The sequence below is a fragment of the Miscanthus floridulus genome, chromosome 5, assembly GCF_019320115.1.
Source record: "Miscanthus floridulus cultivar M001 chromosome 5, ASM1932011v1, whole genome shotgun sequence".
Lineage (NCBI taxonomy): Eukaryota > Viridiplantae > Streptophyta > Magnoliopsida > Poales > Poaceae > Miscanthus > Miscanthus floridulus.
The window spans coordinates 79,752,056-79,767,551 of NC_089584.1; positions in this window are offsets into that span (position 1 = coordinate 79,752,056).

Sequence of the window (15,496 nt, forward strand, 5' to 3'; positions counted from 1 at the left end):
GATCCCCACTCCCTCTGACCTCCGACGATATGCCGGAGGGGAGAGGGAGGGGGACCAACAGTGGTGGAGGCGGGGGGCGGCGGCGGCGCTCCGAGTCGTGAGACCCTTCAGTCACGAGACCCTAGCGGCGACATCTTGTAAAGTTTGGACGATTATTAGATACTCTTCCATTCTAAATTATATATAAAACAATTTGACTTTTATAAATGCATTAATTTTACTATATATCTAGATACTGTGCATATATAAACGTCTGTATAACAAATGCTATATATCTAGCAAAACAAAAACGTCTTATAATTTAAAATGGAGGAAGTAGTAAAATATTTGTCTGGAATTGAGTTAGATTTTTATCATACATGAGTTGGATTTTTGTCATACATGTTCCTGTACGCTCATTTATTAGTTCAAAATACTGTTTAAAATTTAATTTTTAAATTATTGAAGAACACTGATTTCTCTTTTTCATCTCTGACTAAAACTCGTAAGTAGTCTTTCTCCCTCATTCCTACTTCAAATTTGATGATTTTTTTTCTAAAATTTTCTAAAATCATGCTCTATCAATTTATTGTGTTCTTCCAGCTATTATTTTGCCCATATTTTTATGTGACTGTGTTTTTATCAATTTGAATTTTGAATTTCAAAAAAATATCAACTTCAAACGTCATTTTGAAACATTAAATGATTTCAGATGAAAAAGTCATGAACATAAAAGTTATAGAGCTCATCTAGATCTGCAACTTTTATTTTGGTCAATTCTTCATCCGATAAAGTGGAGTAACATTGTTCATAAAATTTACATATCTCTCTTATAGTTTCATAAAGTATAAGAGTGATGTATAAAATTTATGAACAATGTTACTATCACTATGTCGGATGAACAAATGACCAAAATCAAAGTTGTAGATCTCGAAAAGTCATAGAACTTTGTAGTTGACAACTTTTTTATTTAATTCATTGTGTCAAGGAAAACTACGTTTGAATTTCTCAAATTTGAAATTTAGATTTTTCAAATGATCTCGAATCGAGAAACAACTAAAATAAAAGTTGTAGATCCTAAAAAGTTATACAACTTTATAGTTGACAACTTTTTGATTTGAGATAATCTTGTCAAGGAAAACTACATTTGAATTTTCTAAAATTTGAAATTTGAATTTTTTAAACGACCTCGGATGGACAAACAACGAAAATGAAAGTTGTAGTTCTCGAAAAGTTATGAAACTTTGAGGTTGATAACTTTTTGAATTGAAATCATCTTATAAAGGAAAACTACTTTTGAATTTCTCAAATTTGAAATTCAAATTTTGTAAACGACCTCGGATGGAGAAACTACTAAAATAAAAGTTGTAGATCTCGAAAAGTTATACAACTTTGTAGTTGACAACTTTTTCATTTAAAGTCGTTTAGGACCTCAAACAATCAATTTAAACTCAGTTTAGGATAATACGTGGGGAACCAAAATCCAATATAGACACGTGTGGCTGACCGGTGAGGGCCTCCCCGGAATAATTTTTTTTTTTGCTATTTTTTGGGCCGATTTCATATTTTCTGGAAAATGGTTTTGTGGGGGCGGCTCTATATCCAGCCGCCCCTACAAATCCAATTTCTAGGGCAGCTAGCCGACCGCCCCTACAAATCAGCAATTTGTAGCAACGCTGTGGTAGAGACGGCTGACAAAACTGCCCCTACAAATGGTCTTCAGCCGCCCCTACAAAAGCTGTGTAGTAGTGTGAAAGCTTATAGCTGGGAAGTGTATGATTTAGAGCAACTTCAATAGCCTCTAAAATTTTAATCTCTCTATGTATCTCTATTTAGGGAGCCATTTAATGTAAATTATCTTTGTATACTTTACTTCAATAGGTTATCATAATTTTATTTGTGTTAAAAAATAAAAAAAATTCATGAGAAAACTACCATATATTTCTAGAGAGCCCCATAGCCTCCCAAAAATAGAGAGCAAGAAGGATGGTTTTAGAGAGCGAAAATATGGAGACAGGTTTAGAGATTCTATTAGAGCATGTTTTTTAGTTTGTTTTCTAAATTTTGTGATAAAAAGCCATGTGAGAATATCTTGGAGATGCTTTAAGTTCTCCTTCTGCTTTAGGCCAAATAATTAAATAAATTGGTCAGAATTTGACTAATAATAGATCCCACTGTTAGCTATATGTACATTTATAATATATGTATGAGACCACCAATATAGTATAGTTGGCTACTAGGGCATACTTCATCATTAATCCTTAACCCACTTTGTTTTCTCCTAATTTTTTTGGAGCTCATGCATGATCTAATTGTAAACTTAGTACAACCACTTCTCTTTCTCTTTTCTCCACTTTAACCAATAGCTCACTTAGAGCAACTCCAAGAGACTTGCTATTCCCTACCGTGTCATTTGATTTGGAGAATTCGGTGCAAAATATGACTGTGACAGACTATCCACCACATTCTCCAAAAACAATAATAGGATATCCCTTATTTTTTTTGCTTGGCATAGAAAGAGAGCGACGATCGCTCGCCAAGTCCACGTGAAAACCCTTTCCCACGCGCTTTCGCTCCCACCTCCACATGTGCCATCGCTCAGTCCCACACGCTGACCTCTCACACCGTCTCTAACCCCCTTCTCTGATTTCCTGTAGATTAATAGCACACCATACAAATCACGACCTATGAACCAGGAGATTGAGAGTTTGGATCCGAATTGAGAGTGGAACCTGCTCATAGAAGAGCAGGGCAACACACCAAGTAAGCTGGTACCCATGACGACTCGCCAATAGAGAAGAGAAACCTTGGTTCATGTCCGACAGATCTCCGTTCCACTGGCTACAATACGAGGGTGGAGCGGCGCTGCAACAGAAGTAGCAGACTTGTGAAGCGGCTGTGCTTGGCCATGTTGCATTGTGTGGTGCTCGATGTGTGGAGGAGCAGACGAGAGGCCTGTTGCAGGAGCCACGCTTCTTCTAGGGATAGGTGATAGAAACAAACAATGAGGTGATAGCGAGCGAGGTTGGGAGAGAGGAGAGGGGGGCGGGAGAGGCACCAAGCTAGGTGGGAAGATTATTTCCAGCAAAGTATGGTCGCTAGATGCAGTAGGATGCTAGCATGTGTGAGCTCTACCGCAATGGGCAATGAGATAAGAACGGGGTTGCAGTCGTAGAGGCACTTGAGTTATCTAGTGCCATAGGCACGTCGGCGGTAGTCTAAGTTGACACGATGGCACCAAAAGCCTAGGCGACACAAACCCTCAAATTGATGATCTGAAAAACTTTTGATGACATGGCAGGTTTGAATATAAACATGGCCAATGTTTACATAGTCTGTTGAAACAGTATAGTTTTTTAGTAGAGTTTATTTTGGAAAATAGCTAAATCAATAATTTAAATCTCTTTTTGACTTGGAGTTACTCTATTTTGCAAAATAGTACTTTCTCTATTATAACTTAAAAGGCATTTTGACTTTTTTTGAGACCCAGTTACAAATGTAGACGCTTATATACACGAGCGCATACTCACCCCTATAAACCTACACACGTACACCCTACCCCTATGAGCACCTCCGAAGAACTAATGTTAGACTGGTAAATCTTGAGATTGATGAAGTCACCATAGGCACCCTGTTGTCGACGGTCATGTCACCTACCACTGAAAGAATAACGCCATTAATCATGGAATAAATCTAGGAAAATACGAGCACCCATGTCAAGTCAGGGACTTGAACCCGGGTGGATAGGTTCCACCATAAGGAACCCAACCAGCTGAGCTATGCTCAGTTGAAAGGTCCTAATTTGGCCAGAGGGGGTGAATAGCCTATTTAAAAACTCTACAAAGCACTAGAGCAATTGATTAGTACAACAAATGGCGTAATACAATTTTGCTCTAGCTCTACAGGGGTTGTAAGCCACCTATCCCAACAATTGTAGCTGCTATGATCACTAGGCACACACAAAAGCTAAGTCACTACTCACTAAACTAGTGTTCTCTCAAAGACTAACTAAAAAGCCACACTAACTTAACTAACAAGCTCTCAAAGACTAACTACACTAAAGAGCTTGGCAACTAGTTTGCAAGAAATATAAGGGAGTGAGTAGGGTGATTATACCGCCATGTTGAGGAATGAACCAATCACAATATGAAGACAATCCAATCACCGAGAGAAATTCAATCACATAAGGGACACAAGATTTTTATCCTGAGGTTCACGTGCTTACCGGCATGCTAGTCCCTGTTGTGTCGACCAACACTTGGTGGTTCGGTAGCTAATAGGTATCACACACCTAGCCAACAAATGGTGCTGTAAGAACCTACCCACAAGTGTGGCAGCTCAATGACACGAGTAATTTACTAGAGTTGCCTTTGGTGCTCCACTAGGGAAGGCACAAGACCCCTCACAATCACTGGGAGACGACCACGAACAATCACCAACTCATGTTGATGCTCCTCCTCTGCTCCAAGCCATCTAGGTGGTGTCAACCACCAAGAGTAACAAGAATTCCACAGCCACAATGATCCCCAAGTGCCACTAGATACAATCACTCAAGCAAATATATTTGGAATCACTCATAATCTCACCATGATGATGAATCAAGGATGGAGATAAGTGGGAGGAGTTTGCTTAGGCCCACAAGGATGTATCATGGGTTAAAATGTCCAAGAGGGTGAGCCCAAGGCGTCCAAGTTCAATGGTCAATTAAATGAACATAGTCAACAGCACCTCCGGACCAGACCGACGCCAACACATCCGAACCCTCCCGTTCCCTGGATCCAGAAGGATCCAGTAAGCACCTAGAGAGGGAAAATCTTCTAGACCCGATCCACTCGTGCCATTTGGACCACGCACAGTGCGGGTCCAGAACTCCATGGCATGCCACATCACCTCCTCGTTCGCATGCACCATAGCCAGACTCAGCTTCCTCGGTCTAGACCCGCTATACACCTAGGTTCGGAACCCACGCTGCCTGCCACTGCTCTCGGCCTTCTTAGTGTGGTACAACCAGAGCTGTAGGGGATGGTCTAGAACCCATGCCAGTCAGGGTCCAGAGCACTCACAGCAGTCCTCGGTGTTAGGGTTTGCATCTGGACTGGACCCATCCAGGGTCTAGACCCCCTAGAACGTCTGGGTCTAGTTCTCCTCCTCTTCTCCTATTCTTTTTCCAACACTTCAAGCACTACACCCTTGCTTCCAAGTTGCTAACCACAAAGTATAGAACTTGTGTGCACATGTGTTAGCATTTTTCATGGGTCAAATGTTAGCACACTAGGTCCCTAAATGTATATGCAAGAATCATATCACCTAGTGGCACTCGATAACCGCTTAGCCAAAGATTTCCCCTCTTAATAGTACGGCTATCAATCCTAAATGTAATCACACTCTCTATAGTGTCTTGATCACCAAAACAAAAACCTATCTTATACCTTTGCCTTGATCTTCTTGGTTTTTTGTTTTTCTCGTTCTTCTTTTCTAAGTTGGAGCACTTGATCATCTCATTTGTGGCCATCACCTTCTCCATGACCATCATCGAGCTCTAAAACTTGGATTGGACTACCTCATCTAATTCACATACTTAGATCAAAGGCTAGTACTAGGGTTTCATCAATTATCCAAAACCAAACTAGGGCTTTCAATCTCCCCCTTTTTGGTAATTGATGACAACCCTTCACAAAGATATTCAATGAAAGCCTTTTTGGATTCATGTTGCTTGCCCAAGCATTTTACCATGTGTAAAGGATATGAACAAGTTTCATAAACCCAAATTGGTAGCATTAGCTCCCCCTACATATGTGCTAAGAGTTTAAATTTGAAAGCTTGCACATATACATGGATTAGGAAGTGTGGGGAAGTAATGGCTACCAAATGATGCTAAGGTGTAAAGAATGGACTTTGAAGCATGATACCAATCGGAGTTGCCATTTGAACACCATCCTTAGCACCATAATTTGATAGATATCACTTGAAAAACTACAACCACTAGATACCTCATGAGATCAACATTAGAAACAAGGCTCAAGTACCACTTGTAAAATCAAAATCAAGGTATATCTAGCTATCCTATTCATGCTAGTTTTCATTACATCAATCATTTTCTACAATCTAGCATACACCACACAAGATGGATATTTGAATTTAAAAACTTGTGCCATGCAAGCAAACATATGCAATGCAACATACAAGTCTATGAGCTTGCTCCCCCTACTTGTGTGCTTCAAATTTTAATTGATCCCCTTACAAAGTCATTTCATTTGTTTGCTCCCCCTATCTTACTATCTTTATGACTCTCTCTCCCTTTGGCATCAAATACCATAAAAGGTGAGCTCAAATTTTAGATAGGTTGGGGTGAAATCATGTTATGTGAGGATCATTTTCTCATATTTGGTTCAATATAGATCACTTGCAAAAGATATATAACTCGGTTTGATCCAAGGGCAAGCTTCTTCACACCTCATTTCAAGGGTTATCTTGACCATGTTGAGTTAAACACTTATAGCTTATTTTCTAGATCAAACACTAGGTTCATAAGCCCACAAACATGTCATATGCTACCACTATATCATTTGAATCATAGAAGCATTAGTGGTACCATACAAGCATCAAATCCATTTGATTTTCATGAATGAGCTTGAGACAAGTGAAGAATGACTAGATGCACTAAACAAGTCCTTAGCAATGTATGAATGACATATCAATCAATTTTACCTTGCTTTGCTCGAAGGAGAGGCATGTCATATAATGGGGGTGGATCAACACATATTTGAGAAGTCAAGTATGTTTAATTTATTCCTTAGCTTGCAAAACCTCTTCTCATCAAGTGACTTGGTGAAAATATCAGCAAGTTGATTATCGGTGCCCACACTCTCAATGCAAATGTTCCCTTTTTGTTGATAATCTCTTATGAAGTGATGGCGGACATCTATATGCTTTGTTCTTGAATGTTGAACTAGGTTGTTGGTGAACTTCACGGCACTCTCATTGTCACATAGCAATGTCACTTGTTTGAATTTGATTTCAAAGTCATTCAAAGTAGCCTTCATCCAAAGTAATTGAGCACAACAACTACTGACCGAAATGTACTCTGCTTTGGCGGTTAAAAGTACTACACTATTTTGCTTCTTTGATGACCAAGACACAAGTGATCTTCCCAACAATTAATATGTGCCCGATGTGCTCTTCCTCTCAACTTTGCATCCCGCATAATCGGAGTTTGAATATCCAATCAACTCAAATCTAGCTCCTTTGGGATACCACAATCCAACATTTTATGTATGCTTCAAGTACCTCAATATTCTCTTTGTTGCCTTCAAATAACTTTCTCTAGGTGAGGCTTGAAATCTTGCACACATGCATACACTAAACATCACATCCGGCCTTGATGCAGTCACATAGAGTAGGCTTTCAATCATAGACTGATACATCTTTTGATCCACCATTTTGCCACTAGCATCACTATCTAAGTTTCTATTTGTCCCCATTGGTGTACTAATAGCTTTGCTCTTATCCATGCCAAACTTCTTGAGCATGTCTTTGATGTACTTGCCTTGACTCACAAATGTGCCATTTTCATTTGCTTGATTTGAAGACCAAGAAAGTAACTAAGCTCTCCAATCATAGACAAAATAAATTCATTTGCCATCATCTTTTCAAACTCCTCACAAAAGTCTTGATTGGTTGATCTAAAGATAATATCATCACCATAGATTTGCAACACAAACAAGTCATTGCCTATCTTCTTGGTGAAGAGAGTGGTGTCAACCTTGCTCATCTTGAATCCCTTAGAGAGTAGGAAATCCCTCAACCTCTCATACTATGCTCTTGGTGCTTGCTTCAAACCATACAAAGCTTTTCTCACTTGTAGACATGGTTGGGCTTCTTCTCATCTTCAAAACTAGGTGGTTGTTCAACATAGACTAGCTCATTGATATACCCAATGAGAAATGCACTCTTTACATCCATTTGGTGCAACTTGATGTTGTGGGCACAAGCATAGGCTAACGAGATCCTAATTGCTTCTAATCTTGCAACCGGGGCATATGTTTCTCCAAAGTCAAGACCTTCAACTTGAGTGTAACCTTGAGCCACTAATCTTGCCTTGTTTCTTACAACTATCTCATCTTGATCTTACTTGTTGCGAAAGACCTATTTAGTTTCAATCACATTATGATTCTTAGACCTCTCAACTAATTCCCATACTTGATTTCTTGTGAAGTTGTTTAGCTCTTCATGTATAGCATTCACCCAATCAACATCCTTCAAATCTTTATCTTTCTTCTTAGGTTCAATGGAAGACACAAATGATAAATGTTCACAAAATAATGCCAATCTTGATCTTGTTTGCACCCCTCTTAAAATATCACCAGTTATAGAATCCAAAGGATGATCTCTTACAACATTGGTTGGTTGGATGTAACACCTCCGGTGTTTTAAATACTAAAATATGCCATGTCATCATATGCATTGCACATCATCCTTGTGTTAGTGAAAACTTTGGTATGCATTCACTAAAACAAGTTTACTTTTATGATTATATGTGTTGACTTGTATGGGATGAATCAAGTTCATAAACTTAGTATTAAATTGGAATTCCAAAACCCTAATTTCCAGCATTTAAATACTACCCTAGAAAGCCTAATTCAAAATCTAAGCACATTTTGGGGTTGAGTCTAAAAGGAAAAGTGTAGAGCTTGTCAATGTGTACAAAGTTGGTTTTTAGAGTTTTCAAAGTTGTTATATAAAATTTGAAGTAATTTGAAAGGGGATAAATTCTTAAAGTGTCCCCTTTTGATATTTAAACTTGCATTTTCAAATGTAGACAGAATTTGGGTATGGTTATTAAAGCAAAGTTGTAGAGCTTTGAATTTGGAGCAACTTTTATTTTTGGAGATTTTTGAGTTACCATACAAATTTGAGAGTAATTTGAGAAATGAAGCGAGTGGCAATTCGATAAATTACTTGAACAGTGCAAGCAGGCAGCTCTCGCCGCCGGCCAGCTTCCACCGTCTTCCACGCACACCCGCAAGTGACACCTCCTACTTCGACGTGTCCATGTTGCCATACGTGTCAAGCGCACCTTCTCCTGCCGCCCTTCGCTCGCCTGATAACTCTAGAGCGCCGTCCAGTCGCTCTCTTCCTTCCCTCTGTTTTCTGTCAGCACCGCCCAGCTCCGACGAGCTCGCGCCAGAGTCACAACACCCTCCCAGCCTTAGCCGAGCATGTCACCATGATCTCCATCACCTAGCGCCTCCATATCATCCACTTGCGTAGCTTCGTCCCGTCTGGTTTGCCCAGCGCAACCTCGTCTTCTCCAACTTCGGCAAGGAGCCACCGTGATCCACTCCACCGTGGACAGGGAGTTTGGGTGGGCTTCTTGCTTCATCCTTTGCTATTTCTTGATCTTCATTCTCTCATGATGTTCATGAGCTTCATTGTTGATCAGTTGGTCAATTACTTTCCTCATAACGGAGCTTTGCCGTGAGTTCACACCGCCGCTGTCGTCTCCAACGTCGACGACCTAGCTCCGCCTTGACTTAGCCGTCATTTTCGCGCGCATCAGCTTTGGGGTGAGCCACTGATCGTGCCTGTGTGCTCTATTTTACTTCTACCATGCCGTAGCCATGGGACCGTGGGTCACCGGTGAATTTTGCTCTGCCGTGCCGCTGCGCGCGTCGTTGCTTGCGTTAGGGATTTTGGTTGGCTCAATTAACTGCTCGGTTAGGTCCATTAGGAGCTGCTGAGTATGCCGGAAACTTTTGTTTTGTCAGCGAGGCCATAGTTCACCATCGCCGTCTTGGAGGGACAATGCCATGCCACCATTGTCGTCGGCGAGGTCACTACAGCCGCCTAGATGCTCAACCAGTACCCTCAGTCGAAGCGCAGCGCTGAGGGGGTCATGTTGGTGCAATCCTTACCGTCGGAAACCTCACCGTCGGTGAGTAGTCGCCGGTCAGAGGGTCTCACCGCCGTGGTCAGCGCGGGCTGACCGGTGGGGTCACCCTGTCAGTGGCTGTTTTAATGAAAATGAATTTCTATTTTTTGTAGAAATGATTAAATAGTGCTGTGATTTGTTTATTTTGTGTAGAAAAAAAAATTCAAAAATTATGAAAATTTTTGTGTGACCTCTCTGAGATGTGAACTATTTAGGAAAAATATTAAATGTTACTTTTTAGTACATTTTAAATGTGATAAAAATTGCTCAAATTAATTAATAAATGGGATTCCATGATTTTTCTAGGCTTAAATAATTATCCAAAAATTATGAAAATTGTTTTTCCACTTAGTTATCATGTGATGAGTCTTCACAAAAAAATTTGGAGCTCATTTGGAAAAGGTTGATTTATTTCATAATTTTGAATTAATTAATTAATTGATAAAAACAGATAGTAAACCTTAATGACTTAGGTTTTGTTTGAATTTGGGATTGAGTGATGACCTCGGGTCATTAGCATAAAATAATCCTTGGCACTTTAAGTAATTGTTTGAGTTTATGATCAAGTTGTGATTAAGAAATGTTAATCTAAGTAAACCCTAGAGAAGGTTTAGTTAGTTGTTAGTTGGTAACTATACCGCGAAGGAAAGTTGTATTCAAGTTAATAACTTTTGCATCCATCGTCAAGCATCATGTTTTATATCTCGCATCATATTAAACATGGCATTATTACCACGTGTAGTGAACGAAAGTGAGAACTTGGTAGTCAACCAAGTCGTTGAGGAAGTCAACCCACCTGTTGAGGTCGGGTTTGATATCTGTGGAACATCTCCGGAACCTGACTATTCTGACAATCAAGGCAAGCCCCGGATGTATTTAAAGCTACCTTGTGTTTTATAAATTTATATCACTTGTATTATTAAATTTTGCATTAAGTGATTAGGAGTTGAGTGGAAACCTAATTGGTGCATTACCAACCTTGTTTTTCCATATCAACCTTGTTACCAGTTCTAATTCGAGAATGCCTAATTATGCTTAGCCATGCTTAGACCGATAAAAGTCGGGTGATTACCTATCACCTATAAGATATAAATGGATTTTTTGTTACGATTGGTTATTTATGTTATCATGAGATATAATCATGTGGAGTAATAAATCTAGACCGGGCGGACTTGGTGTATGAGAGCCACCAGACATGGATATCTTGTGAGCGGGTTCTTTCCACCTGTGTCCATTAAGAACCGTCCGTTGTTGAATTGCATGAGGTGAGACTTTGTAGTACTGGCCACATACTCCGGTAAGCCTAGACTCGGCTATTCTATTACGAGAATGGCTACTCGCGCACTAGGAGTGGAGAGATGGCAAGAGTAGCATGTACCCATGTGGCAATGGGCTGGATTGGTGGAGTACTGTGCTCTCGGGTGGCGCGAACCTATTCTTGTTTTAGAGGATCTGAGGGTAGGTTGATATATGTAGGTCAGGGACCTACATCTATCGTGTGGGTGTTTGAATCGTCGTTGCTCCTCGATTATGGAGACTCAACTCACTGTTCATCATCGTAGTTAACAAATGGAACTTGAGTAGGATTTGAGAAAGAGTTTGATATGAAGTTTATGATCTCAATATGGATCATGTCAGCTTTACATATGATCCGTATGAAGTTTTAAATGTTGAAAGAAAGAATCTTGTTAGAGAGCTTTTACGCAAAAGAACTTTGATTCTTGCTAAAGCCTTACCTTGAATTCCTGAGCTTGCATTTCTGAGTCTTCTCCGTTTTTACGCCGGTTAAGTCTTGTTGAGTACTTTTGTACTCAGGGTTCTTTAACCCTTGTTGCAGGTGAGCCTCATGAGCAGGTCTGCCTTGGACCGTGCTGCATGACGGTTGTTCAAATCGAAGATGACAAGTAAATGTGTGGCCCTTAGGCAGGGCACTTTAATTGTGTGTTTTGTTTTATGTTACTTAGGCTACTCCACTACTATGGTTTGTAATAATAATCGTACTTGGTTTGTGAAACAACTGTTTTGTAACTAAGTTATTGTAAGACTTCCACTATTTTACTCTGATGTAAATTAATGAATAAACTGTTGTAATACTACAATGACTCTATAATGGATCCTGCTCGGAAGAAATCGTGGATGATTCGGGTTTCCCGAGGACACTTGACAGGCTTCTTAAGTTACCGGGAACATATGCATAGTCGTCAGAAGTCATTAGACAACGACAGGTGCATGTGGGCCCAATAATTTAGGAGGTTCTGCCACAAACTGGTATCAGAGCGACCATTACAAAGGTTTTTGTAGTATTGTTTTACAAAAACTTCAAAACAATTTGGGGCAAATAAATTTAACCTGTTAATTTGGTCCAAATTGCTTCCAACTTATCTTAATTCATTCTCACAATTCCTTATTTGATTAAAAAGGCTTTATACGGTGGAGTAGTAATCTTATTATGCCCTATATTATAAGAACTATTGTTTATGTACCTTATGAGCTTTGATGTTTAAGTTTCGTAAGGACGATTCATGCATCATGATTAATCCACTTGTTAATTACTTTCCCTCTTAGTTTGGGTTGAGTAGTATAAATCCCATTCTTACTACTCTGTAGACTTTTCTCTAATTGTCTTACTGTTATTAAATCTTGCTTTCTACAGTATGGCTCGTACCAAGGTAACACCCCGTAAGTCTGTTGGACCCAAAGGAGTTCCTCGTCACCAGCTTGCCCCTAGGAGTGATGGTGCTAGCAGTAGCAGCTTGAGGCCTGATCCCTAGGCTGAGGTATAGAGGCTTTTAGTAGAGTTAGCACAGGCTACTAGAGATAGGGCCTTGGATGCCATCCAGGTGGACAAGTTACAGGATCAATTGAGGCATCTCACCACCGCTCATAAGAACTATGAGTGTATGTTAGTTCATATGGTGGAAGGAAGAAATGAGGCTTGGCATAGAGAAGATATAGCTAGAGCCCAAGTTCATGAGTTAGAGTTTTATGTAGAAGACTTAGAAGAATATTATACCAATCTGCATGAAGAAGTCCATAGGCTGAACAATCTCCTGAATCCAAATCATGAACCTCAAGCAGATGCAATGGACCCAGGTGTCATCATAGCAGATGATGATGAACCTGAAGAGGAAGAAGAAGAGGATCTAGAAGTAGTGGTGGTCAACGAAAGTGATGATGAAGGCGGAAATGTTTCTGGAATGGATACCGATCCTGAGGTTTGATGTGATCAAGGAGAAGAGTAGAGTTGTAATATAGTGAGTTCTAGTCAAGCTGGGTAGTCTTGCTTAAGTGCAGACTTGTGTATAAATAAGTAAACCCAATGTAATGTGTTTGTAGTAAGCTCTTTTAATATTTCAATAAATGCTTGTAAGTAAAGTTTCATTTGACATGAACAGATGCCTCGTACTCGGGCTTTGGATATTCCTGGTTCTTCGCAAGATGAGGGTGGTGTTCCTGATCCACCACCAGTTCTGCCAACTTTGGCTGATGCTATCACGACACTGGTCCATGTGACCATAGATAATGCTCGGTTGCTTCGGGAGTTAGCTCAAAGCAATTAGAATATGATGCAAGGGAATCATGGTCATAATCATCAAAGGCAAGAAGCTACATATGTTGACTTCATGGATACACGACCACTAGTATTTTCCAAGGCTGACGAATCACTTGAAGCTGATGATTGGCTTCGTACCATAGAGCAGAAGTTCAACCTCATTCCATGCACTGAGTTCTAGAAGCCTATTTTTGCTGCCCAACAACTTAGAGGTGCAGCAGGTGCTTGGTGGGCAAACCTTGTGGCCATGCAACCAATCAGTACTCGGTTAACTTGGGCCGAGTTTCGCACTGCTTTCTGTGCCCATTATATTCTAGATGGAGTTATGGCCATGAAGCTTGATGAGTTTCTTGCTTTGAAGCAAGGTGATCAAACAGTCATGCAGTATGTGGGCAAGTTCAATCACCTTTCACAGTATGCACCTGAGCATGTTAACACAGATGCCAAGAAGAAGAAGTGGTTCATGCATGGTCTTAATACCAAACTTCAGACCATGATGACTACCTGCACAAATGTCACATATCATGAGGCAGTTAACATTGCTATTGCTTTAGAGGAGAAATATCGGCAACATAAGGAAATTAAGAAGAAAAAGAGCGTGTCATCTGGGTCTTTTGGGGGCAATCAAAAGAGAGAAGATAATTTATCATCCGGTGAATCACTATCGTCCTCCTTATCATCCGCCGTAGTTCCAAGCCGGGCAATGACCAAATGTCTGTCCTGCCATAACTTACCCGAACTCACAACAGACAAATGTTCCTGGTGTTCGTGCTCCAACACCCCAAGGCCACAATTACCCATGTTTCAATTGTGGGAAGTTCGGTCATTTCTCTAGGGAATGTCTGTATCCTAAGCAGTACAATCCAAATTTTTAGAAGGCTCCCGGAAATCAACAACAGGGTCAAGCTCAGGACAAGAACAACAACCAAAATGCTTAGAAGGGCAGAAATGAAAAGAAGACGGGGCGGGTTTTCTATACTCAAGCTGGGGAGATTCTAGAAGGGGAACCCATGATGCTGGGTATGTTTCCTGTTGCCGATCATCCTGCAGTTATGCTTTTTGATTCTGGTGCATCTCATACATTCATCAATAGAACCTTTGTAATAAAGCATGAAATTCCAATTGGGGAAACAAAGGAAAATTTCTATATACAGTTGCCTGGGGATGTCTGTGTACTAAGGAAATGGTGTACCAGGTACCCATAAACCTGGGTGGGCACATTTTTCCCACTACCATGATTATTTTAAAAGATCAGGATATAGATGTGATCCTGGGATGAACTGGATGCATCAGCATAAAGCTGTGGTAGATACTTTGAATAGGACAATAAGGTTGAGCTTGTCAGACAGTAATTCTCAACTTCTTATCCAACTTCCAATCTTAAAGAGATCAATGGAAAAAGTTTGTGCAACTTTCGCCAAGGAGATTAGAGATATCCCTGTAGTTTGTGAATTTCCAGATGTTTTTCCTGAAGATTTACCCGGTCTACCACCTGATAGAGATGTTTAGTTTGGAATAGATCTAAAGCCTAGAACAGCTTCGATCTCTAGGAGAGCTTATGGGATGCCTCCTAAGGAATTAGCTGAGTTGAAGACTCAATTGCAAGAGTTGATTGATAAAGGTTTTATCCAACCTAGTTCATCACCTTGGGGATGTCCTGCAATTTTTGTGAAAAAGAAAGATGAGACCCTGAGATTATGTGTTGACTATCGACCATTGAATGAAGTGACAATTAAAAATAAATATCCCTTACCTCGGATAGATTTACTTTTTGATCAACTGGCTAGAGCCAATGTTTTCTCCAAGATTGATTTGAGGTCAGGTTATCATCAAATCAAAATTAGGCTTGAAGATATTCCCAAAATGGCATTTACCACCAGATATGGATTATATGAATACTCGGTAATGTCTTTTGGTTTGACAAATGCCCTAGCTCACTTCATGTATCTGATGAATTCAGTATTCATGCCTGAGCTAGACAAGTTTGTAGTGGTCTTCATTGATGACATCTTAATATATTCCAAGAACAAGAA